We start from the raw sequence: 26,957 nt of genomic DNA, 5'->3' as shown, positions 1-26,957 counted from the left end.
GCTAGACTCGGGCGCAGAGACCACTGGAGTTAGGAAATGAGGAAACGTTCTGGTAGCACCCGATAATGATAGATAGTCCGGCGGAGAAAAGAGTTCCTGTTATTTCAGCACCGCCGCACTAGCATAGTGGTGATTGCACTTGAGGTCGTCGCACATGCAGATGATTCTTGCTTTTCGTGTACAGCGGGATATGAAATCGTTGCGGCTAGTCTCGCTCTCTAGGCGGATTTTAAGCACTTGGAGAGCAAGGATGGTGAATGCCGCCGCTCCGTTCAAAGCACTCACTCAAAGACGAGGTAAGAAAGGGCGTATGACGTCTTTAGACCTAGACGTAGGTATCCTGTCCATTTTTTGAACGTGGTCTCTATCGACCGCCGTTAAGGGGCGTGCCCCCATCTTATCCAAAATATTCTGCATTTGAATGAATGGTTTTGCTTGCTGTCATAATTTTATTGAGCAGATTTACACGATGATACCTGGTGGTTTATTTGGCGCTCCACTCAACAGAATTAGAAGATGCATGGCAATGAGAAAATTGTTTTTGCGAATTTTTTGTCAGTTTGGTACGTGAGCACTGGCGGAGGACATGTCCTGTGCGCTACCTCGAGAGCTGTTACAAGCCTGGCTCTCAGTACATTGGGGAGCTGCAGCTGTTGATGTTAGCGTCCCTGGTTCTCCTTCCGTTGAAAAGACAAACACTATTCCGTTGAAAAAACAAACACTATTGTTGTGCAAAAAAATTTGGGCCTGCCACATATACACATGTTGTGTTCGAGCTGTTTGCGAACAAGTTCACGAGGCTATATTTTTCGAAACTTTTTTCGGCACTGTGACACAGCTTCACGAAAATTGAAAACTCAACTTGATACTGAATTTCAGTATTTTTTTATTTCCTAATGAATGGAAAGCAATATATATATACATATATATATATATATATATATATATATATATATATATATATATATATATATATATATATATATATATATATATATATATAGAGAGAGAGAGAGAGAGAGAGAGAGAATCAGAAAAATGGGGAAAGAGGGGCTCGGTGAAATAAGACAGAAAATAAGGGTTGGCAGTCTCAAGAAAACCTCGGAAAGCAAAGGGCAGGTTGTGGTGGGTCATAGAAACAGAGGTAGAATTTTTTGAGTCAGAAAGAAAGTGGAGAAAAAATGCCCGCCGGGTGGTACCCGAACCCACGACCTCCAGGATACCGGTCTGGTATTCTGGAGGTCTGTTTCTAGGACCCACCAGAACCTCCTCTTTGCTTGCCGAGGTTTTCAGGACTGCCAACCCTTATTTCTCTCTCTCTCTCTCTCTCTCTCTCTCTCTCTCTCTCTATATATATATATATATATATATATATATATATATAGATATATATATATACATATATGGTATATATATATATATATATATATATATATATATATATATATATACCATATATGTATATATATATATCTATATATATATATATAGGGAGCAGTGTAGAACTTTGCAGATGGTAGAGAACAAAAGAGACGAAAAACTTCGAACAAGGTAAAAGCACGATTGTGGCCTACGTTTCAGCAAAGAGAACTTGCTTTCCTGAGATATACATATATAGATATATAAATACGCACACACACACACACACACACACACACACACACACACACACACATATATATATATATATATATATATATATATATATACAGAAAGATAGGTCGGCAGTCTACAATGCCAAAGGAGGCATAGGGGTGTGGTTAGGCTCTTTTCTTTTTTTTTTCTCACTACGGTTAATTAAGTACACTTTTTTTTAATATACAGGAGAAAGAAAGAAAGAAAAACACGCGCCCAGAGTGGGGACCGAACCCATGCCTTTCGATTACATGTCGAATTCCTTACCAATTCGGTTATCTGGGCGACTGTGTTCTCCTTCACTTTCTAGGCTACTTATATTTACCAGAAGTGTATCTGACGCTTGAGGGTGGTAGCCAGCGCCACTCTGACTACACGGGGAGAAGGGGACCTTCTTTTCAACCCCCGGGGCGTGACTCGAGCGTCTACAGCCTGTCATGAGCGGGTAACTGGCGGGAAGCCCTCTTATGCTACCTAGGCATCAAGGCTGCCAGAACCGAGACCCTCGCTAGGCTTTCGCAGAATAATATAGTAAGGAAATGAGGGGCTCGTTGAGGAAATACAGAAAGATAGGTCGGCAGTCTACAATGCCAAAGGAGGCATAGGGGTGTGGTTAGGCTCTTCTCTTTTTTTTTCTTTTTTCACTACGGTTAATTAAGTGCACTTTTTTTAATATACAGAAGAAAGAAAGAAAGAAAGAAAAACACGCGCCCAGAGTGGGGACCGAACCCACGCCTTTCGATTACATGTCGAATGCCTTACCAATTCGGCTATCTGGGCGACTGTGTTCTCCTTCACTTTCTGGGCTATTTATATTTACTAGAAGTGTATCTGACGCTTGAGGGTGGTAGCCAGCGGCACTCTGACTACACGGGGAGAAGGGGACCGTTTTTTCAACCCCCGGGGCGTGACTCGAGCGTCTACAGCCTGTCATGAGCGGGTAACTGGCGGGAAGCCCTCTTATGCTACCTAGGCATCAAGGCTACCAGAACCGAGACCCTCGCTAGGCTTTCGCAGAATAATATAGTAAGGAAATGAGGGGCTCGTTGAGGAAATACAGAAAGATAGGCCGGCAGTCTACAATGTAATCGAAAGGCGTGGGTTCGGTCCCCACTCTGGGCGCGTGTTTTTCTTTCTTTCTTTCTTCTGTATATTAAAAAAAAGTGTACTTAATTAACCATAGTGAAAAAAGAAAAAAAAAGAAAAGAGCCTAACCACATCCCTATGCCTCCTTTGGCATTGTAGACTGCCGACCTATCTTTCTGTATTTCCTCAACGAGCCCCTCATTTCCTTACTATATTATTCTGCGAAAGCCTAGCGAGGGTCTCGGTTCTGGCAGCCTTGATGCCTAGGTAGCATAAGAGGGCTTCCCGCCAGTTACCCGCTCATGACAGGCTGGAGACGCTCGAGTCACGCCCCGGGGGTTGAAAAAAAGGTCCCCTTCTCCCCGTGTAGTCAGAGTGGCGCTGGCTACCACCCTCAAGCGTCAGATACACTTCTAGTAAATATAAATAGCCCAGAAAGTGAAGGAGAACACAGTCGCCCAGATAGCCGAATCGGTAAGGCATTCGACATGTAATCGAAAGGCGTGGGTTCGGTCCCCACTCTGGGCGCGTGTTTTTCTTTCTTTCTTTCTTTCTTCTGTATATTAAGAAAAAGTGCCCTTAATTAACCGTAGTGAAAAAAAAAAGAAAAGAGCCTAACCACACCCCTATGCCTCCTTTGGCATTGTAGACTGCCGACCTATCTTTCTGTATTTCCTCATCGAGCCCCTCATTTCCTTACTATATATATATAGTAAGAGAAAAGGTTCCTGGCTATGAGGTTAGCTGCACGCTGGAGAAGTAAAAATGAAAAACATAACATTTAATGTTATGTTTTTCAGTTGGACTTCTCTATCGTATATATATATATACATATATATATATATATATATATATATATATATATATATATATATATATATATATATATTTATATACTGGTAGTGCAGCGATATAGTACCGTGTTTTATTTATTTATTTATTTAATGCTGCCACCTGTCCCTTGGCAGAGTACACACCACCGGAAGAACGCAGAGTTTACAAGCGACCACTAACACGGTCTCACTACACAGGGCAGTGATAATGCACTAAGCTTACAGATTATGACCATATACGAGCACGTGCGATCACCACGTTTCGCAAGGCAGCAGTAATGCTCATAACAAATTCAGCGGTATACATGAATGTAGTACAATGAAAACGGCAATTTTAATATAAAGCAAAACACAAGCAAATATAGGAAACACTGCGAAGGAAAGGAAAAGCAGAGTGCATTAAGGGCATCGTTGCTATACCGTAGACGGGAAATATGAAAGACCGAAAAGAACGGTCAGCACTGACAAAAAAAAACAACAAAAAACAAGCACTGCAATCAAACACGATTTTCTGTAGCCGATAAAAAGCATTTTGAGAAGTTATGTTCGTGACGTTGTGCGGTAAAGTATTGAATTCTGCTATTGTTCTCATGAAAGAATGAAGGAAGCTCACACTAAGGCGTAACCTTTGAAGGCCGCGAACCTGTACACAACCTTCACCATAGGTCGGCGTACTCACTCGTGAGTACACTCAATTGTACTCATTTGTACTCAAACTCACGAGTGAGTACGATGATGAGTGAGTACACACCCAGAAAAAAAAGTGAGTACGATGAAGAGTGAGTACAGGGGTAAGTCCACCACTCGTGAGTACAGTACTCATGAGTAGACTACTCATGAGTATGAGTACTCATGAGTACAGTATTCATGAGTATGAGTACTCATGAGTTTGAGTACTAATGAGTATGAGTACTCATGAGTACACAGTACTCGTGAGTACACAGTACTCATGAGTAGTACACTACTCATGAGTACAATCTCATGGATACTGGTTTTGTGAGTGCCTGCATTCTTGAATATATGCACTCCTGAGTACAGTAGTGCAAACAAGTTTTAGCATGAGCTCGAGACCGGACGAGTGTGTACGAGTCGCAAACATTTAGCGGTGCCGCTGTGCAGCTTAACTGTCAGGGATGGTAAAATTAGACAACGAAAACTGCACCTCCCTCCTTTCCCGGTCTCTGTTTGGCGCTGTAAGCGTTTCTCGGCGGTCGCTCGCAAAGGGGTCATGGTGAAGAGGGAAAAACGAGGGGGTGAGGGCCCGGCGGGAAACGCGGCCGCAGTTGCTCTGCTCTTATGGCACTTACTGACTGCCACAGTTATTTTTGTTGACGCGGCCTGTGAACGCGTGGCGGCTTCATTGCGCTTGCTCCCTTCCAGTTGTTTTAGGGGAGATGTGGTGGAGGCTGCTAACAATGCACACACCGGGCGTACTGAAGTCCCTCTTTTTCGGTCTTCAGAAGTTTCCGAAGACGCATGTCATGCTGTGTAGTCGTTTCGGGAGCCGAACCGCTCATTTCAACAGTCGCAGTTAATTTACGTAACTTGCCTCACCGAAATTGTCCGCACCATTCCGCTGTGCGTATTCAAACGAAAATTTGGCTGATGTACTTGCGCCCATATGGTTTTATTAGGTTCCCGTTTTGAAACATTTTGCTCAGGTTCACTAGTAATATCGTCTCGTGTAGTGCCATTTACAAGTGAGCATACAGCCCCACCATGCAAGCGTGGCGGTGGAATTTGCCCCAGCAATGGAAATAAAATATCCGGGTACACCTAAGCACGTTTGTGAGTTGTGAATCGGACATCATAATATCCAGTTGAACGCGTGCGACGCTTTGTTTATCCTCGCATATTTTGTGGAAGAGCTCTGGCATCTTGCCACTGGAGGAGCGTTTTGCTTTCGAATGGCTTTACTTTCGAGTGGCAACCCCATTCGCCGCTTCTCGTTTATGCCACCGTGTAAAATGAGGGCTCTGACGATGACGGTGAATTTCGGTGGTTATTTCCCTACTTTCACTACTTTTTTCAGGCGGGGTGACCGCCCCTCGCTAGCAAGTACTGCCGAGTTTAAGCTCGCACTGTGGGAGGCCTCGTGAAGGAATCGTTTTTAAATGATGAACGCCAACGCCAGACGCGGGGATTGTCGCTTAAGCTCGCGTCTTGGAACGTCTCGTAAAACATGTGGATTGCACATAACGACGCCACCGCACTTTTTGATCGATCGCTGTCAGCTTCATCCGCGGTGCTCGCGATAAGAGCTGCAATTTTCCACTGTGCAACCAACCCACCAACACGGCAATACAGTGACGTCAGTGCAGGCTATCACACATCCGAAAAACACGTCTGCAAACATTGTTCTCGAGTACACGAAGCACGGCAGAGCAGTTCGACACTGCTGTAACGGCTGCCAAGCACCGGCAGCAACTGGGTGCCCTGCGGCCCTCAACGTTGAGCGATACCCCTCTCCACGCCCCCCCCTCCCCCCGAACACACAAACACACTGTTGGGACTGGGCCATTCCAGCTCAGTCACCACTGTTGCGACGTTGACTTGGTCAGTCCGCCATCGACGCGGCGCAGAGCAGAGCGATGAAGTTGTCGAGCCGACGGTGATTTTAAGCTGCATTTATATGCAATATATACAAAGGTAGCAAGAGCGTTACATGGCTCGCACAGAGGCGATAGGCCTTCTCAACTCAGTGCCTTCGATGAAATCCCGCCGCACAGCCGGTGCTTCAGGGCTGGTTTTATACCCCCGGGGTTCCGCCGCAGCCGCGTGCAGTTCGAATCTTTCCTATCAGGACTATCACTGGCCGCAGTTTGAAGGCGAAGTGATTGCGTCAGCCGAGCCACGACAGGAAAGGGAAGGCGACTCAGTGGCGCCGTCTCCAGGGTCTACTCGCTGGGTGTCTTTTTCGGGCCGGTCGTCCCAGGCATGGTTTGGTGCGGCCGTATCGATGGGACAAGGAGAGTAGACTCGGCGGCGCCGTGTACCGCCAAGTTGCGGCACGTCTGCCGGGGACTGTTTGACCGAGGCGCGAATCGGGCCCACCGTCGGCGTGTCGCCAGGTGCAGCAAATTTGTGTCGGGCGCTCTGGTTAACCGCACACGCACGCATACAAAAATTAGTGATTAAGGTCAGACCCGTGTGGTTTTTGACCGTGCTGGTAACGGAAATAGACACAACGACGCCTAGTGCCCTTGTCCTGTCCCTTTCTCGCGGCGGGACCTCCCTCTTCGGCTTTTGGCGCGGTAGCCGGTTTTCGTCTTTCTGTTTATCTCTTACTTTGCGGGCTGGCGGTGGTTGCGAGGGGTACGGTTGCGCAATGTTCGCAGAATGCGGAACAGTGGCGGCAGCGTCTCTTTCCAGCTGGTTTTAAAGACGATAGCCTTTCTTTGGCCACTTGAGCGCGACAATGTTGGCCTGTCAGTCTGTCTGTCTGTGTCCGTCATAAAGATAATTTATTATTGCAACTTAATACCACGCCCCGCTGTATACATGGGAGCTACTGGGGTCGCCGTTCAGTAGCTTTATGTACATAATGTGCTCTCTCTACAACTGGCGAACTGGCCCGCGATCCAGCCGCTCGGCCAAAAGTTAAAATAATCCTTGATCGAGAGCTTCATATTGGCAAAATATTCCCTCGCTACTAAAGCTGGTACCATGCTTCCTATTTATGAGCGTTGTTCAACAAAAATAAAACATTAGGGATATTTGAACCCAAACATAAATACGAAAGTGATATGAAAGTGAAAGTCTCAGGCTACAGCACCCCGCACGCTTCGAAGACACATGGAGTCTCGGGAGTTCTTATTTACAGACATGAATTATACACGGAACCGTAGCCATACAAGCTTGGCTAACAGCCGTGAGCTTTCTGACGCTACCGGCGTCGACAGTGCATTAGTTATATGTACAGTGGAGCACACAACGATTAAAACGTTCCCGCGCTTTCGAGCTATCACGGAAACCGTACGTCAAGAAAGTAAGATTAAAAAAAAACACCAGAGCGCGGCGTCAGAAATGCATCAGAAGGGCGATTTTTTTTCCCTCTTCGCTGAGCCGCCTCACTGGCGCGCCGGCACCGGGAGCGCGAGCGTGAAAGTAAAAAGAAAGGGTGTGCAACCGACGGCACAAGGCGGCGAAAAATCCCAATTTTTGTTTGTTTGTTTTTTTTGACCTCGGTTAACCCACGCCATCGACCAATGAGAGGCATCCCATTGCTCTTGCCCTCAGCTCCTTTCCTAGCACCGTGATAGCATCCCTGGAGAGAAAGAAAGAAGCGGCGCGCCACCCTGACGCCTTTTCTCTGCACCCCGTTAGGAACACGCAAGCCTTAGCCAAGAGGTAAACACATCAGAGGGAGAACTTGTGGCGGTTCCGCCGTGAAACTTGAAACTTCGCGCTGCGTATCGCGAGGTATTGCAGTCGCCCATTCCTCTTTCGTAATAAACTAAAGCGTGACAGCAACACCGGACCGATAATAAAGCCAATCAAGTAATGAACGTAAAACCATAGCGGAGCTGATACACACATTGCATTTCAGCCAGGGTGTCTAACCGGAATTTTTTCGGGTTCGGTTCGGGTTCGGGTTCAAGAATTTCGGGTTCGGTTCGGGTTCAGTTCCAGAGCACCATTCCGTTCCGGTTCGAACCGGTTCGAACTCGTTCGAACCGGTTCACACGGGTTCAAACGGGTTCGAAGAAAAAAAAAGCAGGCGTGTTTTTTTCTGTTAATTTTTTGTGCTCGTTTTTCGTTTCCTTATCAAATTGGCATAACAACAAATTCATAATGAAGGTTTCTTTGTCCAAATATTTTGTCTTCGCCAAACTAAAGCGACCCTGCAGCACGTTTTGCAACTTTTGTCTAAATTTTGAGTGCTTGCAAAAAGTAGTCAACCAACGCATTATACTATGGGGTCGCAATGTGCCTCAGCCAAAAATTACTGTTCTCTCCTTGTCAGATAACATAGAAACTTGCTCAAAATATTTTTCTTTCCTTCCCGGTCTTCGCGTTCTTCGACCGCTGGATGACGTCATTACAGTTTAATTCAATCGAGGCAATGTTTAAGAGAGGCGTCCTCATTCGAGGGGGACGAATCGACAGCCGTTTCCATCAAGAACAACTGATCTCCCAGGCCGCAGCTGGCCGTGGCTGTCTCCCAATTCTCTATGGAAACGTGAAGGTTGGATGGATCTACGGCACACTAATCGCAGCCGCCTACTATGTGTGTGAGGTTCCCAGGCTCTCCACGGAAGCAACGCAATGGAGAGAGTTGTGTCCCGTCAAAGAGGCGAAGTCTGGCGTTGTGTGGGAAAATGTATGCCCACAGGGTGTAGAGTAATGTTTCCTGGTTAATCGGTAGCGATTTGTGCGGGGAGGAGTACGTTCTATGGAAGAGGCCAGAGTGCTGAGTAACTTCTTGGTCTGTGACTGCAGGATGCATGCACTCGGGCCGGGCTTCATCAGCGCCGGCTAAGCGAGTCAAATCTCGAACCACGAGGTTGGTGATCTTGTTTGCCGTGGATGCCAGTATGAGCTGGCGCCCATACAATCGTGACTGGTCTCGTTGGTGGTCTCTGATTGATCATCGGAAGTGTTGTAACATGCAATCGACCGTTGGCAAAGTTGGGCCACGCCTTCTAAAGGTCTGTTATGAGAGTTTTGACGCCGCTTTGGCTAAGCGCACGCGCTATCGCCGCTTCCTCAGTTTAGAGGGGGCTGTGTTCGGCGGTTGAGATGCTACACCTGTGGGAGGCTGCAGAACGGTAACACAAAGAGAAGGTACTGAAGAATGCTATCGGGTGGCTCTTGCATCAAACCATTTGATCGTCCCTCCCTTTTTTTCTTGCAGTTTAGTTTCTTTCCAACTGTCTCCCCTCATATATACACACGTTTTGAAAACTCTTTGATGAATATACAATATGCATTAGGCAATTAGTTATTAACTTTAGTCCGAGATGTAAATTTTAATATAGCAACAACATAATAGCGCAATACGGGCATAAAGAAATACCTTTTATAGCATACAGGCGGTCTTCACATAACTTTGCGGCTACTTTGTGCGTGACAAAATTTCCTGATTGGTCGAGAAGGAGAACGCTGCGAAATTTCCAAATGCCAAGGACCCCAAAGATATCATGTTTGGTCCGACCGTCGAATCCGCCTTAACTGACCCGCTAATTCTTTTAATCAAAATTAATCAACACACCAGTCCCAATAATTCACATTAGCTCATTATCTCACCTAACTAATTTCAACTTCAACTTTATTGAGCATTTCGTACATAGAAATGCGAGGACAAACACAAAAAGCTGCAAAACTGCAGCTTGACGAGGTGTTTGCACCTTACGGTTGGCGTGGCAGAGCAGAAACAGGAGTTTAAAGCATACGCCCAGGAAATAACACTAAGAAAATAAATCTCGCCTTAATATGGCGATATTACATACAAACATAAAAGAAAGCATTAAAACGCACTATAGCTCACAGTTTGTAAAATATACTTATTAAATGATATACATACACGCATATAGGCGCTCATAGGTACATACATACATATAAAGGTTAAAAAACAAAACAGTGTACACAGGTACATAAAAAGAGAAATATTGGATATGTACGGAACCTGTGTAGACACAAAAATAGCAAAAGACAAAACTTGAAGAAAAAGTCATGTTATATACAGGTATGCATACACTCATCAAAATCTGCACTACAGAAGTATCCACATAAATAAATACACACAATATTGTCAAAAATCAGTGTACGGTACTTTTGAGATGCTAAAGTTTGCAGGGAATGAAGACAATGCCAATAAAACACTTGAAAAATATTACAAGTAATTTTGGCTAAACCAAGGTTGCCACGAGAGACAACGCTTAATCGATTGTCAGTTAAAAATGTTCTATGTTCATCAGTAAACGTTTCCTTAAGTCTCACTTAGAAATTGTATTTATAGCTATGCCACTCTCGGCTAGGTTATTTAAAAGGCGGGCAGTTCGGGATTGCAACCTATCATTGCCATAATTCGTTCTTGAAAACGGCACGAACCATGTACTCCTTCCCCTAATTTCGTACGGTACGTCCAACGGTTTTCTTAAACTACATAGACTTAGATATGCTGCACCGTTGTGTTGCAAGCTATTTTTATACTTTGTTAGAAGATTAAAGTTGTAGATACATTGGACAGGAAGCAAATTATACTGCAGAAATAGTTCGTTGGTGTGAGAGTCATATGGTACAGTTGCGATATGTCGAATGGCCTTTTTCTGAAATAAATGCAGCTTATTACTATTTTTTGCGGAACTGGTTAGCCATACGAGGCTGCAGTAATTGATGTGAGCTGTGAATATAGCATGATAAAGAATAAGTTTAATATTTGATGTAACCACAGGCCGTAACCTACAAAGCACCCCACATGCTCGAGATAAATTAGTTCAGACGTGATCGACATGGGCATCCCATTTTAAATGTTCATTAAAAACAATGCCTAATGCTTTTATTTCACTAACTATACAAATCTTTTCAGATCCGATGTACAAAGTGAGGTTTCTGTCAACAGATCTTTGAGCTGGTGAAAATAACACCGCTTTAGTTTTCTTAGTATTTATTTTTAACGAGTTTGCTTTAGTCCATTTGTGAAGCTTTTGGAGGGTTATATTTGCTAAATGCAAAAGCTGAGTAGTATCGCACGATTGAAAGAAAATGCTGGTATCATCTGCGTAAATAATAAAATGTGCAATGTCAGTAATTTCTACGATATCATTCATATAAATATTGATCAGGATTGGCCCTAGAAGACTGCCTTGCGGAACTCCAGCCCTTACTTCTTGTGAAGAAGAGTTGTGTTCCTTTATTGTTACGACCTGTTGCCGGTTACTTATATAAATAAGATTGCAAAAGAGTAAAGCCCCCGGAATCCATAATGTTGTAATTTTTAAACCAATGTTAAATGACTAATTCTATCAAATCCTTTGAAAAAGTCTATAAGTATAACTAAAGTTACCTTCTTTTCTTCAAATCCCTAGATTATTAATTCTTTTTGCGTTAGTAAAGCTAATTCGTTGACATATGTTTACGAAAACCGAACTGTTTTGATGATATAATAGTGTGTTTGTCACAGAAGGACACAAGGTGTTTCGCGATTACTTTTTCTAGCCTTTTAAAATAACTGGAAGTCTATAATTGGAAAAATTGATTTTGTCCCCGGATTTAAACAGTACCGTGACCTTAGCTTGCTGCATCTTTTTTGGACAAACACCAGTAGTAAGGCATAAGTTATATATATGGCTAAGCGGCGATACAAGAAGGTCCAGTACAAACTTAATAGGCCGAATCTGAAGCCTATCGATGTCTATGGCCTTGCTATTTTTTAGTGACAAGAAAATCGACCACATTTCCTGAGGCGTTACCGGAGAAAAAAAGGCTCTGTGGGGGTTAGAATCCTTTAGGAAGCTCATAGCGCTTTCATTGTGGGAGCATTGCATAAGATTCGTTAAATAGTGATTAAACTTGGTTGCCAGTTCTTGACCCTTGAGTGGTTTATTATCTACTGTCAATTCAAAGTTGTCGTTATGGGGGGTAAGTGGGTGCAGCAGTTTATTCAATTCCCGCCACATGACATCACGCCGGGAGGAAGCCTCAGAAAACACATGTTCGAAGTACATTTTTTTAGTATAGCGTAAGAACTTTGTCACAAAGTTTCGGTAATTTTTAAAGGCTACAAAATCGTCCCTGTTCTTTTTTTTACAAACTTATGGTACAATAAGTCTTTTTTACGGATCATCTTCAGACATTCGTCTGTAATCCATGGTTTCCTTATATTCTTATTTTCCTTAAGAGGAAAATACTTTTTATATGCATCTTTATATGATTCTAGACAAGTATCGTAGGCATCATCTGCAGTGGTGCACAGAAGTAAAGGGTTCCACCAAATAGAGGGAATTTTCTGACGAAAAGTAGTCAAAGTATTCTGATTAATATCGTGAAATGCGAAATATTCGGGGCATTGCTTACATCTTAGTATTTCTGTGTGCATTGAGAACATATATATAGGTAAATGGTCACCTATATGTACACCAATCACACCGGACATGGTACTGCTACTTGTATCACTGGTTATAAATACATCAATAAGACTTTGGGAAAGACGGCCCATACGAGTCAGTTCTTTGATCGCGTTCATGCAGCCGAAATAACAGAAAAGGAGCTCTAGATCACGCGAATGTGCGCTTGCCTGTAATATGCTAATGTTAAAAAGTCCCCACCAATAGTTATCTGTAAACCATAGGACGAAACAAAATTGAGAAGATCTTCTAAAAATGCGAAAGAATTTTCGAGTTTTCCCATCAGGGGGGCGGTACACAACAACAAAAATAGCATTTTTGCATTGCACCGTTAAAGCTTCATAATCTGTCGTAACTGTCGAAAATTCGTTCATTGTACTACATGAAAGCTGTGTAGACACGAGCTGTAACACACCCCCACCTCGCGGTGGGACCTATTTAGAAAGAACGTGTTGAAGCCCGTAAGGCGCAGCACTTCTGTGTCACTCGTATACCAGGTTTCCGTTATCATGACAACGTCGAACTTGAAACTTTCAAAGCTGCGTTTTCTTTTCTTGTAGTTTCACATTCTTCTTTCATTTCCTCGTAGCTTTTGTTGAAGAATTCGCAGCTTTTTTGCATTTCCACATTTTCTTTCCTAGTGCTTTCATATTCTTTTTTAATTTCCTCGTAGCTTTTCTGCATTTCCCTTACTTCTTTTCGAAATTCACGCTTAAGATCAGCGATCTCGCGTCTTAGGTCAGCAATGTCAGTTTTCATGACCAAAGCAATGCGGGATTATACACAAGGGCACACAATAGCAATGACACTGGGTGGTTGGCACCAGAGGCAACTGAAAAAGACACTGAGTAAGCGAACAAAGATTACTGCAGAATATTCAAACCTGTGAAATAGGAAGGCGACTATCAGGCGCCCGTTCTGTTCGCTGCCTCCGCTGCCAAGTGATGCTGAGGTGGACGGAGCGTTCTTTTAAAGGATCCACTTCGTGACGAAAGCCACACGTGGTCCAGGAAACAGGGGGTGTGGCGAGGCGATGTGGCACGGGGGTGTGCCGAGTCTACCCGCTAACCCGCACTAATCGACTTCAATCCATTCACCTCTTAAGTTTAAGGTTAAGCAGATTCGAGATAACATAAAAATGCTATCAAATATACTTTAAAAGTGGAAATTAGGATTCCCCATTTTTTAAATCTCATGTTCTCTTAGAGCAGTAACCAAAAGACACAACGGCACTGTATACAAGAAAAAGTTACGTTAATTTTGAGAACTGCGAGTGTTTGTGTCTCAGTGCTGTTTGTATATAACTGCCCATTCAAACTATAAGTGGAAGATATGGATGTATTGTTGATGGTGTCCCTGAAGGCCTTCACAAGCGGACTGGGATGCATGCGAATTAACAAGACATTAAAAACTTTACGCAATTTTAAACACCATGTAGAGAAACCATGAAGAATATTCCATGATATGTTGCCTCGTAATATGCGTTATAACTTAAGTTATTCTAAACGTAAAAGATAATTGGGAGAGATGGGCAGTGCCTAATGCAAACTGATAGTAAATACGGACAACTTTACATTAAATTGAGGTAAATAATTAGAAGAGAACATGATGGGCCTTCGGAACTGCAGACTACGCAAAATATTTCATGCTGGGGAGTGGCAAAATATCTTCAGACGCAAGGTAGGGTACCGAACTGGAAAACTAGAAATCACATTTTTGAAGCCCCGGAACCGGTTCGGAACGGTTCCTTCGATTCGTTCCGGTTCGGGTTCAGTTCCAAAATGGCGGAAAAAATGCGGTTCCGGTTCAGTTCCGGTTCCGGGCAAAAATTCGGGTTCGGTTCCGGTTTTCGGTTCGGTTCCGGTTCCGGTTCGACACCCTGATTTCAGCACCTTGCAATCCGCGCGTGACGGGTTGCAAGCTTAGTTGTTACTGGTACTAAATTGCGGGGTCACATATCATTAAATAATTGGGGTTTTACACCTATGGGGTGGCGCTTGAAAGACGACTGGGAAACACCAGCGGCCGCAGCTGGCATTCTGCTGGAACCGCACCTTCCGACGCAGTGGAATGTACGAGCGAAATAGGGGTAACGTCTACGTGATCGGTTGTCTTTGTCAAGATAGATACTGCCGCCCTTTGTCGACCCATTTCGCAATACCTCTATCTTGCTTCGTTGTGCCTCAAGTTTTGCGTTTATCATGAAGGAAGAGAAGCTGTCTCTCGATTTGACAAACTGAAGCGGCTAATTATTTCTCTGTTTGCGATTTCTGTGCCATCGCCCTGCCCGGACGCTGTGCTGGAGGTCAACATCCTGGGCTTGCAGCTGCGCTGATACCTCAAAATATGCTTGCAAGAGGTTGTTGGGCTGCTGTTGTATTGTCTTACAGAAGATAAGTTTTGTGCGGTAAGCATTGCTGATGTGTGTTTCATGCTTGTGACGGGCTGTTGTGGCGTTCGACAGAAAATAAGTGGTACGAGTGCTACCTTAAAAGGGCACTGACACAAAAACTTTGCATCTCGGTTTTTTTGTTGCGATGATCAGCTATATAATGACCTACTAATCTCGTGTGGAAACCTAATTTGCTCACAGCGTGCGGGGGTTGTTTATTACAGGCGTTTTTAATGCGGCCAGTCGCAGTTTCGGGTTCAGCGGCCACCGCGAAACGCGAGATTTTGTGTGAACAAAGCTGACAAAGTGACGGTCGGACAGATATCACAGAGCAGAACGTTCCCGCGCTTTCTGTCGAATCCGCGTCGCAAGCAGTTTCTGCGAATGCCCCCACGCACTGACGTCGTGACCCGCTTAATTAAAAAGCGACCATGAACGTGACGCAGGCGCGGCGAGTGCAAATTGCTGCCGCGGCTAGGAACCACGCGCGACGCTCGAGACAGTGGATGGGAAGATAGCGCTGGGAGCAGCCGGCCGGTCTGCTTACAGGTCCGCCTACAGATGCTTTCGTCTTAGCACTACGGCGGATATTCGATTGCCGCTAGACGACAGTTGTTAATGCAACCCGCCATCGAATCATTATTACCCCTGTCACACGGCAAATCTAATGTCATTCAAACTGAATGACATTAGCTTTAAATGACATTCGGCTCGGCCGTGCGGGCCTACACGGCGAAACAAATGTCATTTGGTTGTGATAGCGGTGACGATTAGCGAGCTCGCAAAACCGCAAAATTACATTTCAAGCGCATCTAGAATGTTTTCACACGTAATATTTAAAAAAAACGTAACAAAGGAATATTTTCTTCAATAAAAACAAGAAAACCACCGATTTAGGTGACATCAGTAGACATCACAAGCTGAGACAAGTCTGTAAAAAATCCGGATTAGGGTAGCGCGCGCACTGGGGACGAGATTTTCTTTTTTGTTAGTACTTGCTGGTCTTTCTTTATTAGAACAACAATACAAAAAAGAAAATACAAGTTTACTGACAGTTTTTAGAAACAGTATTCTTTGGTTTGTTACTGAATTTTATGTCTAGGGACGCGCTACTGCTGTCAAGGCTACTCATTCGGCCGCCAACTGAGGTGTAACTGAGATCCGGGACTTCAGTTAGCCGGTAAATGTCATTCTTCTTGAATGTCATTCGGTATTCTCGTGTAGCGCCGAATTAATGACCTTTAGAGCGAATGACATTTGCTGTATATGTCATTAGATCTGCCATGTGACAGGGGTATAACTCCTTTCTCATATGTGGTGCCATGTTTGGGACTTGGGTCCCATTTAGTGCAGCAGTAACAAGCTATCACTCGAGCTACCTGCACCAGCCTGCACCACTTCGCAGCCGTGGCCGCCGCCTCCAAGCTACCTCTCTATAATATATTAGTTAATTAATGTTCACATCCATTCATCCGCCCGCGCAGCGACAGTGCGGCTCGTTCAGTGCGCTTTAGGTGTCCCCGGCGTGTTTTCGCGTCCAGTCTAATAAAAAGCAATAAAAATGCAGTGAATGGAGTCGCTGTAGTGCTTAGATTGCGGCCAGCTGCCCGATTTGCCGACAAAATCACCGTTCCTCTGCCGCCAACGATTGGGTAATTCGTTGCTCGAGAGCAGAAGCTCCGACCTGCGATTAGAGCGGCGAGCCGGCGAGAAACGCCGGCAGTGCGGAAGCGGCCAACACAAACTCGTGACGAGTCATCATCATCATCATCATCATCAGCCTATCTGCGCCCACTGCAGGGCAAAGGCCTCTCCCATTTTTCTCCAATTACCTCGGTCCCGTGCCAACTGTGACCAATTTATCCCCGCAAACTTCTTGATCACATCTGCCCATCTAACTTTCTGCCGCCCCCTGCAACGCTTTCCTCCTTCTCTAGGGATCCACTCTGTTACCCTTAATGACCAGCGGTTATCTTGCCTTCGCATTACATGCCCTGCCCACGTCCATTTCTTCTTACCCGCCGCGGTGGCTCAGTGGCTAAGGCGTTGCGCTGCTGAGCACGAGGTCGCGGGTTCGATTCCCGGCCGCGGCGGCCGCTTTTCTGATGGAGGCGAAAAGCAAAAACGCCCGTGTGTACGAGATTTCGGCGCACGTTAAAGATCCCCAGGTGGTCGAAATTAATCCGGAGCCCTCCACTACGGCGCGCCTCATCGCCTGCGTTGCGTCGGCGCGTTAAACCCTACAATCAATCAATCAATCAATCCATTTCTTCTTCTTAATTTCTGCTAATATGTCTTTAACACCAGTTTGCTCCCTGACCCACTCCGCTCTCTTCTTGTCCCTTAATGTTACACCTATCATTTTCCGCTCCATTGCCCGCTGAGTCGTTCTCAATTTAAGTTGAACCCTCTTAGTGAGCCTCCAAGTTTCTGCCCCGTAGGTGAGTACCGGTAAGATGCAGCTGTTATACACTTTCTTCTTCAGTGACAATGGTAGGCTGGTATTCATTATCTGAGAATGTCTGCCATATGCACCCCACCCCATTCTGATCCTTCTAATTATCTCTGCCTCATGGTTGGGATCTGGGGTCACAACTTGGCCTAAGTAGATATATTCGCTTACCACTTCCACTGCCTCGCCACCTATCTCAAACTGCTGTGCTGTCCCGAGGTTATTGATCATTACTTTAGTTTTCTGCATATTAATTTTCAGGCCCACGGTTCTACTCCGTTCGCCAAGTGCGGAAAGCATGCTTTGCAATTCGTCCCCCGAGTTACTTAGCAAGGCAACGTCATCAGCAAATCTGAGGTTACTGAGGTATTCTCCATTAACCCTTACTCCCACCTGTTCCCAATCCAACGTTCTGAATACTTCTTGTAAGCATGCTGTGAATAACATTGGAGAGATTGTGTCTCCTTGTCTGACACCCTTCCTTATAGGTATTTTACTGCTCTCCCTATGGAGGATGATGGTAGCTGTAGAACCATTGTAGATATCCTCTAGTATTCTTACATAATGCTCATCTACCCCCTGGTTCCGCAATGCCTGAATGACTGCTAGGGTTTCGATTTGACTCGGTCGAAACCCTAGCAGTCGTGACGAGTATTGATGGTTATTTACAAAATATCGAGGGAATGTCGATTGCGGGAGGTCCTCCGCTGGCTGCTCGGTTGCGTGTCGCACACTTTAAATTTGATTTTAAATTTGTTCTAGGCTGTATTTGCCGCAGATATTTTGCAGATCATGCATGTGTGTTTACCCCAACCTCCATGTCAACGGTGGTCGACACACTGCTGTCTTCAACGGAACGCTACGTCCTATGCTCTGCGAAGAAACAGAAGTTGGTGAGCGCACTACGATTACGAGGGCTACCATGCTCTGGCCGTAAGGACGACATCGTCTTGCGCCTTCTAGAGGACAACGGAGAATGTCGCCACCTCTCCAAACGAACGAATGTGCCAACGCCACTTCAGGCTGCCTCCGACAACAAACGACAGAGTACCCTGCAAGCGGCGCTGTTTGAGAGCAGGATTGCTGCGTGATGAACGAGAAAGTGTTCAGAGAGAACTGGCGAGAGTCGGCCGAACGTTTCCCAGGGTGCCTGGACTGCACGAGATCCCGACACAGGCAGAATGCACGACGGCACGCACACGAACGAGACGACGCGTGCAAAATTGTGATTGCGTGCTCACCGGACCTCTCCCAGGTAATCGCCACGATTACGGAAACGCATCGAAGGTCAGTGCATTTCTGGCGAGATCACGAACACACGTTGCTCTGCTACATCGCCCACGGGCTACATCGCCCACGGGCTACATCGCCGACGCGCAGGTCATTCCAGCAACAAGCAACGAGACGCGCAACGTACGCAGCGCGCACGAGCCAGAAGACACCACGTTCCTGGCACCCGCTCTTCTGGTACAGACGCACACAAACGGAACGCTGAGAGCACGGAACGCAACGGAGCCAGTACGTACATTTTTCGCACGTCCTGTCCCGGCGCCGGTCCACGCAACCAAAATCACATCCGGATTGGTGGATATGGCCACGACAAGCGAGCAAGACGCACTGTGGCCGAAATGCACCATACGTGGCGAATGACCACACAACAATTATAGGGGAGTTTCCGAGACGCACAGCGCACGAAACGCACCAGAGGCGACGAACGACATTCAACTTGAACCAGTGGAGCTGACCGCGGCGAACGAAATGCACAGCGCACGGAACGCCACCAAGACAGCACACACAGAGGAAACTGCTATTCGCGACATCCTCCGCTCCCACTGCTGCTATCCGGACTTGGCCAGCGTATGTTACAACTGCAGAAATCACCTGGCCACAAGCAACAAAAGACCCAGCGCACGCTGTTCAACCCTACCGGAACGTACGAGCTCTCCACACCCGCTGCTCCAGCCCGATGTCCAGCGGACGAACAACATAACACTCGTGGAAGTGGGTTCGTCAACAAGCAACGACACGGCCAGCGCATGCGGCATGTCCGAGCCAGAACGAACCAACGTTGAGAGCGAACAAGATCCTCGGCACCCGCGCTCCGACCGAGACTCACACGACAAACACCATTTCGTACAAAAGGATGCAATCGCGAGCAAGCGGACTCTGGACGAACGGAGCCTGCTTGTTTGGGAGAGATAGCGATTATAGCATTCTCGAAACAATGGGCAAAAGACGAGGACTTGAGCGACGACACGGACACGGCAAGAAAGGCAACGAATGAACCCGATCCAGACGAAGGCATCGAATGCCCTAACGAGGAAGTCACGCTTGCGGCGCCAAGGAATGTGGAACCGTAGAGACAGCACGAACCACGCCCGCTTCCCCACCACAATGGTTTCACTTCCGAAACAACCACGGCGACTGCAAGCACGGAGCCGCAACGACTTTGACCGATCAGCCATGCCACCCTACGAAAACGCCACGCTACCGCACACTAAACGAAAAGCCAAACGGCTCTCGCACCATACGCAACGCACACGTCAATTAAAGCAACGTCCTCAACGCGCTGAAGGCCGAACTATGCCATCCCTACACAGCGCAGCTCACCACCGGACAAACCGGACGTCTACGCCCCCACATGCATCCAGCACGCGACGAGCTACACGAACACAATCGCCGACGGAAGCGGCGCGGCTAACGCAACGCCGTAAACACTGTCAAGTTCAGGTCTGACGAAGTGAATGCCACGGCACACATACACTAAAATCAAGCAGATTTGAAATTCACCGAAACTCAACGAGACGAACACCCTCTTAACGAAGTTTCTAGTATCCGGAACAACAAAAAACAAACGCCAGCATCGAGCATCTGTGAATAAGCTGATAGTGATCTGGATACGAACGGACGTCAATCTACACAAACGCTTCATTGTGCCTGCCCGACGCACAATTGTGATTCGGAGCACGATCACAAGAATATCAACGCGCTCAGAAACGAAAACGGACGACAAAAGCTGCCACCCGAAGACACGCACAAAACCGCAGTTTGCGGCCACGGCCGCACAGACAAGCCCCGAGCTCCCCTGAGCCCGACCCGGCCTATACTTTGTTGTTATATTCCTGAGAACAAGAGGAGATGCCAGACGCAACGCGAGTGCTTACGTTCCGTTTCGCTCTCTCACATGTACGTGCCTTCGCGCAGTAAGTCGCCCTACGACAGTGCACCGCGTCAGACATTTCCTTCCTCTGTCCTGATGTAACCTGTGTCCTGATGTAACCTGTGTTTTTCTAATCAATTAAACATTTTATTTTTTTCTATTTATTCTTCCATTCGAGATACGACCTAGCTAACAGTGCAGATACGTTGATTATTTGTGAGTAATACAAATTGAGTACTCATGAGTACAGATTGAGTACTCATGAGTGCAGAATGAGTAGTACTCATGAGTACAGAAGGTTGAGTACTCATGAGTACGGAGTGAGTACTCATGAGTACAGATTCAGTACTCATGAGTACAGATTGAGTACGAATACTCGTGAGGACAAATGAGTTTGAGAACAAGTGAGTATGATTACAAATGAGTATTTGATGAGTGAGTACGAGTGATTTTGTGAACAGACGAACTTTTTGAGTCTGAGTTTGATTGAGTACAGCGTGAATGAAAAAAATTGTGATTGAGTTTGAGTGAGTTCTTTCTGTTTTGCCGACCTATGACCTTCACAACCATCACGAAGGTTTAAGTTGAAGTTGAAGTTTATTTTCGGAATACACTACGATTGCAGCCGATTTGCGTCTTCTTCGCTGCTGCATTGACCTTTAGTCCATCATTGTGGCTATAAGTGTGAGCTTTTTTGATTTTCTCGAAGTGACAATCATTGGACATCACCTTGTATGGGCGTAAGCTATGACGTGTCTTAATCGTTCCGAGCAAGTATTCCCATGATTACGTGCGAACGCTGGAGTCTTCTCGTTCCGAGCAAGTCTTCCCACGATCGCGGCGAGCACGGGAGTTTTTTTTTCTGGGCCAACCCTGGCAAATCTAGCGAAGTTGGTATGCAGCAACACGACCGCTGTGGTTGTCAGTTTCTTCTTCTGTTTCGTCTGTGTGGCGTCGTTCCCCACTTTGTAATTGACATACGTACGTGCGCGAGTGGACGCTGCGCGGTCGCCGCACGCACGCACGACCGCTTGTCTTTTTCTTGGTTTGTGGTGCGGAGCACCTTAGGACCGAACAATGTCCGTCTGCTTCCATGCGCATAGCATTTACAATCACAGAAAATCACACAGGCACCGGCAGGATTCGAGCCTGTGTCTGGTAGACCAGACAGAGTTAGTGTCAGTCGTCTTACCCATTGGGCTACGGCCGGGAGTTAGTACCAGAGAGTCAAACGGCTTACCCCCTCGCCTGTAACGGTGCGGAGTACCTTAGGACCTCTCAATGTCCGTCCGCGTCCGTCCGTGCGGACACCACCATCAAGCGAAAATCATGCGAAATTTGATTTCAGCCGTGAGTTGCAGTTTCATTTAAGGAACAATCAAGGTTCAACTCACGCCTCAAATCGAATGACGGTCGGGGCGCAAATCAGATATCACTCGGGGCTCAACTTGGGTGTCATTTCGAGTCCCCGTACTCCGCACTCCTCGCCATCATCCACGGAGGGCAGATGCTGCCATTTTTAAACTGCTCGGCGTTCGCCGCAATCGTGACAAATCTCGCTAAGTGGGTGTGCTTGGCTGGACAAACGTCCGCAGGGGACGCTGGGCGGTCGCCGTGGGGCCCGCGCTCACGTGCGAGCGCTTGGCAATGACTTGGTATTTTTAACTGTGGACACGGAAAATTACGCTTTGCTAAACAGCTTCACTTCTAAAACGAAAGGCGGTGGGTTTTTGTTCTCGTGTAAGGCCTTTGAATGTTTTGCTGGGCCTGTACCGGGGGGGGGGGGGGAGGGGGGACGTGACATGTTGAGTGCCAGATAGCCTTTGAAGTCAAGCTTTGAATAACCATTGACTTTTCTGTGTAATAATTTAGGTCGATGCAGTTTTCGGCGAGACTCGAGTGTTGTTGGGCCAGAATGCCTGCTCAGTTCTGTCACGGATACTTGCCTCCTGTATGCGGTCTGAATTAATCGCAACGATTTCCTTTGTACACGTTCCATCATCACCGAGTCTGCCTTTGCGTGTGAATCCCACACAACGTCTGCATATTCGAGCGAGGGACGTACCAGCGTAGTATGCATAAGCGACTCTCTTCGTTCTGCTTGTACAGTGCTGAAGTCGGTGCCTTAGTAACCAAAGTCTGCGCAGTGCTGATGACGTAATATTTCGTGTGATTTGTTCCAGGTGAAGATTGACGTCATGGTTGCACCCAACTATTTAAAGTTGTCAACAACATCAAGTTCAACATTGTCAATTTTATATGCACATTAAAGCGGATACTTATTACGTGTTATTGTCATCCGGTGGCAATTTGTTGTAATTAGGCTTATTTTCCAATCGCTACACCATTTACTAACAGCTGTTAGGCATTCTCTAACAACTTCCTGGTCAGTGGAGGATTCAATGGGGAGATATACAACGCAATCTTCGCGAAGAAACGAAAGCGCACCGGACAGTATAACTGCAAATCGTTTAAATATGTAATCAAAAGCAGGGGCCCTCTAAGACATACCCCTGTGAGACTCCGGACAGAACTGATGCTAAGGGAGAGTTAGAATTGCCTATTTGAACGTATTGATGCTGACTTGATAAGTAAGAATCCAACCACTGAATTATTTCTCATTTTTCACCAAGTTTAGAATTTTCAACAATGAAGTTCTGTGGTACTCGTTCAAAGCCTTTTTCGAACTGCAGGAATATTGCGTCAATTTGCCCCCATTTATCTAATACTTTTGCGATGCCATTAGTCCTATGTATTAGTTGCGTCACTGTAGAAAATCCAGCTTGAAAACCGTACTGATTGTTCGTAAAAACATGCTGTTTTCAGGATAGGTTACTAGGTGTGTAAATATGAAGGGCTCCAAAGCTTTACCGGCTTTATTCTGCTGAGAGTTTATCAGCGGATTTATGGACAGGAGTAACTTTTGCTGTTTTTCAACCGTCTGAAACCACACCTCTCAAGCAGACTTTTGTTCAATATGATGCCAAAATATTTCGAGCATCACTTAGCATACGGGTAAACAAATGCATCCGTCATTTCGTCGGGACCTCCTGATATTTAGGGTCAAGGTTAAGTAAAGCCGGAAGGAATCCCTGCTCGGTAATAGGTATATCCCCAATATCAAGGCCGGAAATGTTGACCTGAGTGCTACACTTGGTTGAACGTACGAATACTACTGGAAAAAGGCATTAAAGGCCCTTGCTGTCGACCAGGCATCAGAGACTTCCTTCTCATTTATTTTAATTTTGCCTACTGGGTCTTTGTTTTGGGTGATGCGAGTCCAGAATTTACTAGGGTTAGTGCAAGAAAGCCGTGCATTTTAGCGTTGAAAAAGTGATACTTTGATTCAAATTTTTTCGTAGGTCAGCCCGTAGGAAGGACAACATGTTAGACATTTTGGGCACTCGTGAAAAACGGTTAACGCGAAGTTTTAAGTGAATAATATCACGTGTAATCCAGGGTACTTCGCGGTTATTCTTTCTTTGTTTCTGGGGTACATATTTATTAATGCAAGTATGCACGGCTGTCTTGAAGTGCCATCACAATTCATTTAAGCCTAAGGACCCATCGTTACATTTACTCCTAAAGGTGTCGAAATTTAATTGAAGGAAGGCTAAGATGCGCTTATTTTTAGCACTGCTGAAATCTCGAGATGGATTAGATAATAACGCGCGAAGGCGAATGCAACGTATGATTTAAACTCTACTATTCCGTTACCTGAAATTTCGGGCAGAACGTCGACATCAAAACCATACCGCTAAACAGATTCAGAAAAAAACACAAGATCAAGTATTTCCCTTGAGTTAGTTGAAACACGAGTAAATTTATGCACGATTTGGCAAGTTTACAAAAAAAAAAGCAACATCAAACATGATTAAAGAAGGATCGCAGGAAGGAACGTCACACAGTGAATCTCAGTCAATCCCGGCCAGATTAAAATCGCCTCAGAGTACCATGTGGGCGTAGCGTTTCGCATACTCGCCCACACAGCCTGCATATGCTTCCAGTAGTGGTGAAATTTGGGGTCTGTAGAATGCACCGATGATGATGATGAGTTGTGAATAGAGAAGAACGATGTAAGCCAATTCAACGTTTTCTACTAGGGGAAAAGGGAGTATAGTTCCTTTTCTTATTATTTGTGCCACACCACACCTTTCGAACCCCTGTCGCAGCGAGATTCCGTAGGAGCTGGGTATCGCTACAGAGTATGAAATATCGTCGCTTAGCCACGTTTCTGTTATTGCTCTTACGTCAGCGTCGCATGCGGTAAGACCGTTTTCCCGATCATCATATTTGTTTAAAACACTTCCGGCGTATATATCCAGAATAAAAAAAAAGGTTTGAAGTTCGTATCTGGAGGCACATCTGGATTGCTCCTTGCTCTGTATCAGCTGAGCAAACGGGGCTCTCGATCCAAGTTTGTTGTCCCATACAAAAACTTTCCAGCGGCTTGTATTTTGTCGAACGTCTGCGTTACTTTTATCCACTTCATTCGTACAGCTGTGCTATGCCAAAGTTTTTTCGCACAGCTCGGACGCGAGACGAAAAGTCTTCCGATATGCTATACCCTGTGTCTTTCAATTTTTTACAGTTTTTTAGTATCCTTGCTTGTCTCTCCTCGCCTTGTCTGTCCTTTAGTATCCTCGCCAGCTTGAAAATTACTGGGCCACATTTATTCTTCGTTTTCCTACTTATTCTGCGAATAGGTTGAATTCCGAGGTCTGGCACTTTTATTATTGCACCAAGAATGTCGTTTGATACTACCTCCTCTTGCAACTCCGCTTGTTCGTCCTTTATTTATTTTATTTTATGCCGTACAGTACTAAATTATCCCTCCTACGGCGGTTTTCCGAGTAATCGATTTTATATATGAGGCTATCCACTTGCCGATTGCAGCTGGCCTACTTTAGAGGTGTACCTCGTTACGAAGCCAGAAAGTTCATCGAGATGTCTGTCAATGGCTGAGAGCTTGTTACAAGTTTCACTGAAGCGTTGTGTTGCTGCTTCCGAGCTTTCTTTGCGTTGACTAATTTCATCTGGTATCTTCTGACACATAGCTTCGGTGGGACGGCCGGGGTTCATGTAGCACGGCTGCAAAACAATAATACGCTGCAGAAAGAACGCGCAGCAGCGACAGTCGGCACGGCAGAAGCACAAGACGTGCGTTATTACCACGATATAAAAGCACCGGACGGTAGTCTGTCATCTGTATAACAACCGAGAACGGATTCCCGAGAATCATATTCTCGGCGCCTCTGTCGTACCCACTGGTCGGTGCCCGCTGAGCGCTTCTTCTTATATCCAAAAGGGTCGATGACGACGCTGATGGTGGTACTCGATTCGCCACCAGGGACGGAGTAGTGGTGCGCAGGCTTGAAGATTTACTGTCAATTCCGTAAACCGGTGGAAAAGTGCTCCAGACAGCGTGATGCCTTGCTGGTTGCGTCTCGAAACAGGGAACGCCGACGCGCAGCTGGCACGAACATGAAGCAGCACCTGTATAACAAGCAGCAATGGTGCCTGAGAATCATGTTATCGGCGCCTCTGTCGTGCCCACTGGTCGGTACCCGCTGAGCGGGTATTTTTATGTCCATGGGTGTCGTTGACGTCGCTGATGGTGGTGCTCGATCCGCTTCCAGGGACGGAGTCGTAGTACGCAGGCTTGAAGATGTGGTGTCAATTCCGTGCACGGGTGAAAACGTGCACCAGGCAGCATGATGTCTTACTGGTTACGTCTCGAAACAAGGAAACACCGATGCGCAGCTGGCACAAATATGAAGCCGCATCGTATAAGAAGCAACATTGGGTTCCTGATAATTATGTTCTCGGCGCCTCTGTCGTGGTCACTCTGTCGTGCCCGTAGTGATATTCTCTCGGTGGACATCAGTACGGACGCTCTTACTGATATATGCAGGCAATTCGGGTATGCTTATTGCAGTATATCCGTATATTCTTCTGTAACCAGGCACAGTGGATCAGGGGTTATAGAAATGTGCTGCTTATCGCAAGGAAACGAGTTCGACCATGGCGGCCACGGCGGCTCAGTCGTTAAGGCGCTGGCCGCTGAGGCTGAACCCGGATGTCCAATTCCTGCCGCGGCAGGCGATTCCTTAGGGAGGCGAAAAACGAGAACTCTCATTCGCTGAAATGACCGTGAAGCTAAATATTCGCCTTTTGTCGCAATTATTCTGTAGCCCGCCACTACATAGGGCCTGAATCCACCTGAAACTTCGGTGCGTAAAACCATCTAAAATTCGATTAATCTGCGTATATTTGATGTATTCGTGGAGCACGTATCCTTCGCGTTTTGGTTTCTCACTAAGGGAATCTT

General features: G+C 45.9%; 1 protein-coding gene across 1 annotated transcript in view; it reads right to left on the bottom strand.

The window, feature by feature from the left end:
• LOC144166604 (ATP-binding cassette sub-family C member 4-like) overlaps nucleotides 1–26,957 on the bottom strand; it is a 216,827-nt gene that overhangs the window by 158,977 nt on the left and 30,893 nt on the right. The gene's annotated exons all lie outside the window — the stretch shown is intronic.

This window comes from Haemaphysalis longicornis, unplaced genomic scaffold (genome assembly GCF_048455015.1).
Source record: "Haemaphysalis longicornis isolate Haplotype H1 unplaced genomic scaffold, Haemaphysalis longicornis Haplotype H1 scaffold_1, whole genome shotgun sequence".
NCBI classification, from domain to species: domain Eukaryota; kingdom Metazoa; phylum Arthropoda; class Arachnida; order Ixodida; family Ixodidae; genus Haemaphysalis; species Haemaphysalis longicornis.
This window is presented reverse-complemented; position numbering and strand designations above follow the sequence as displayed.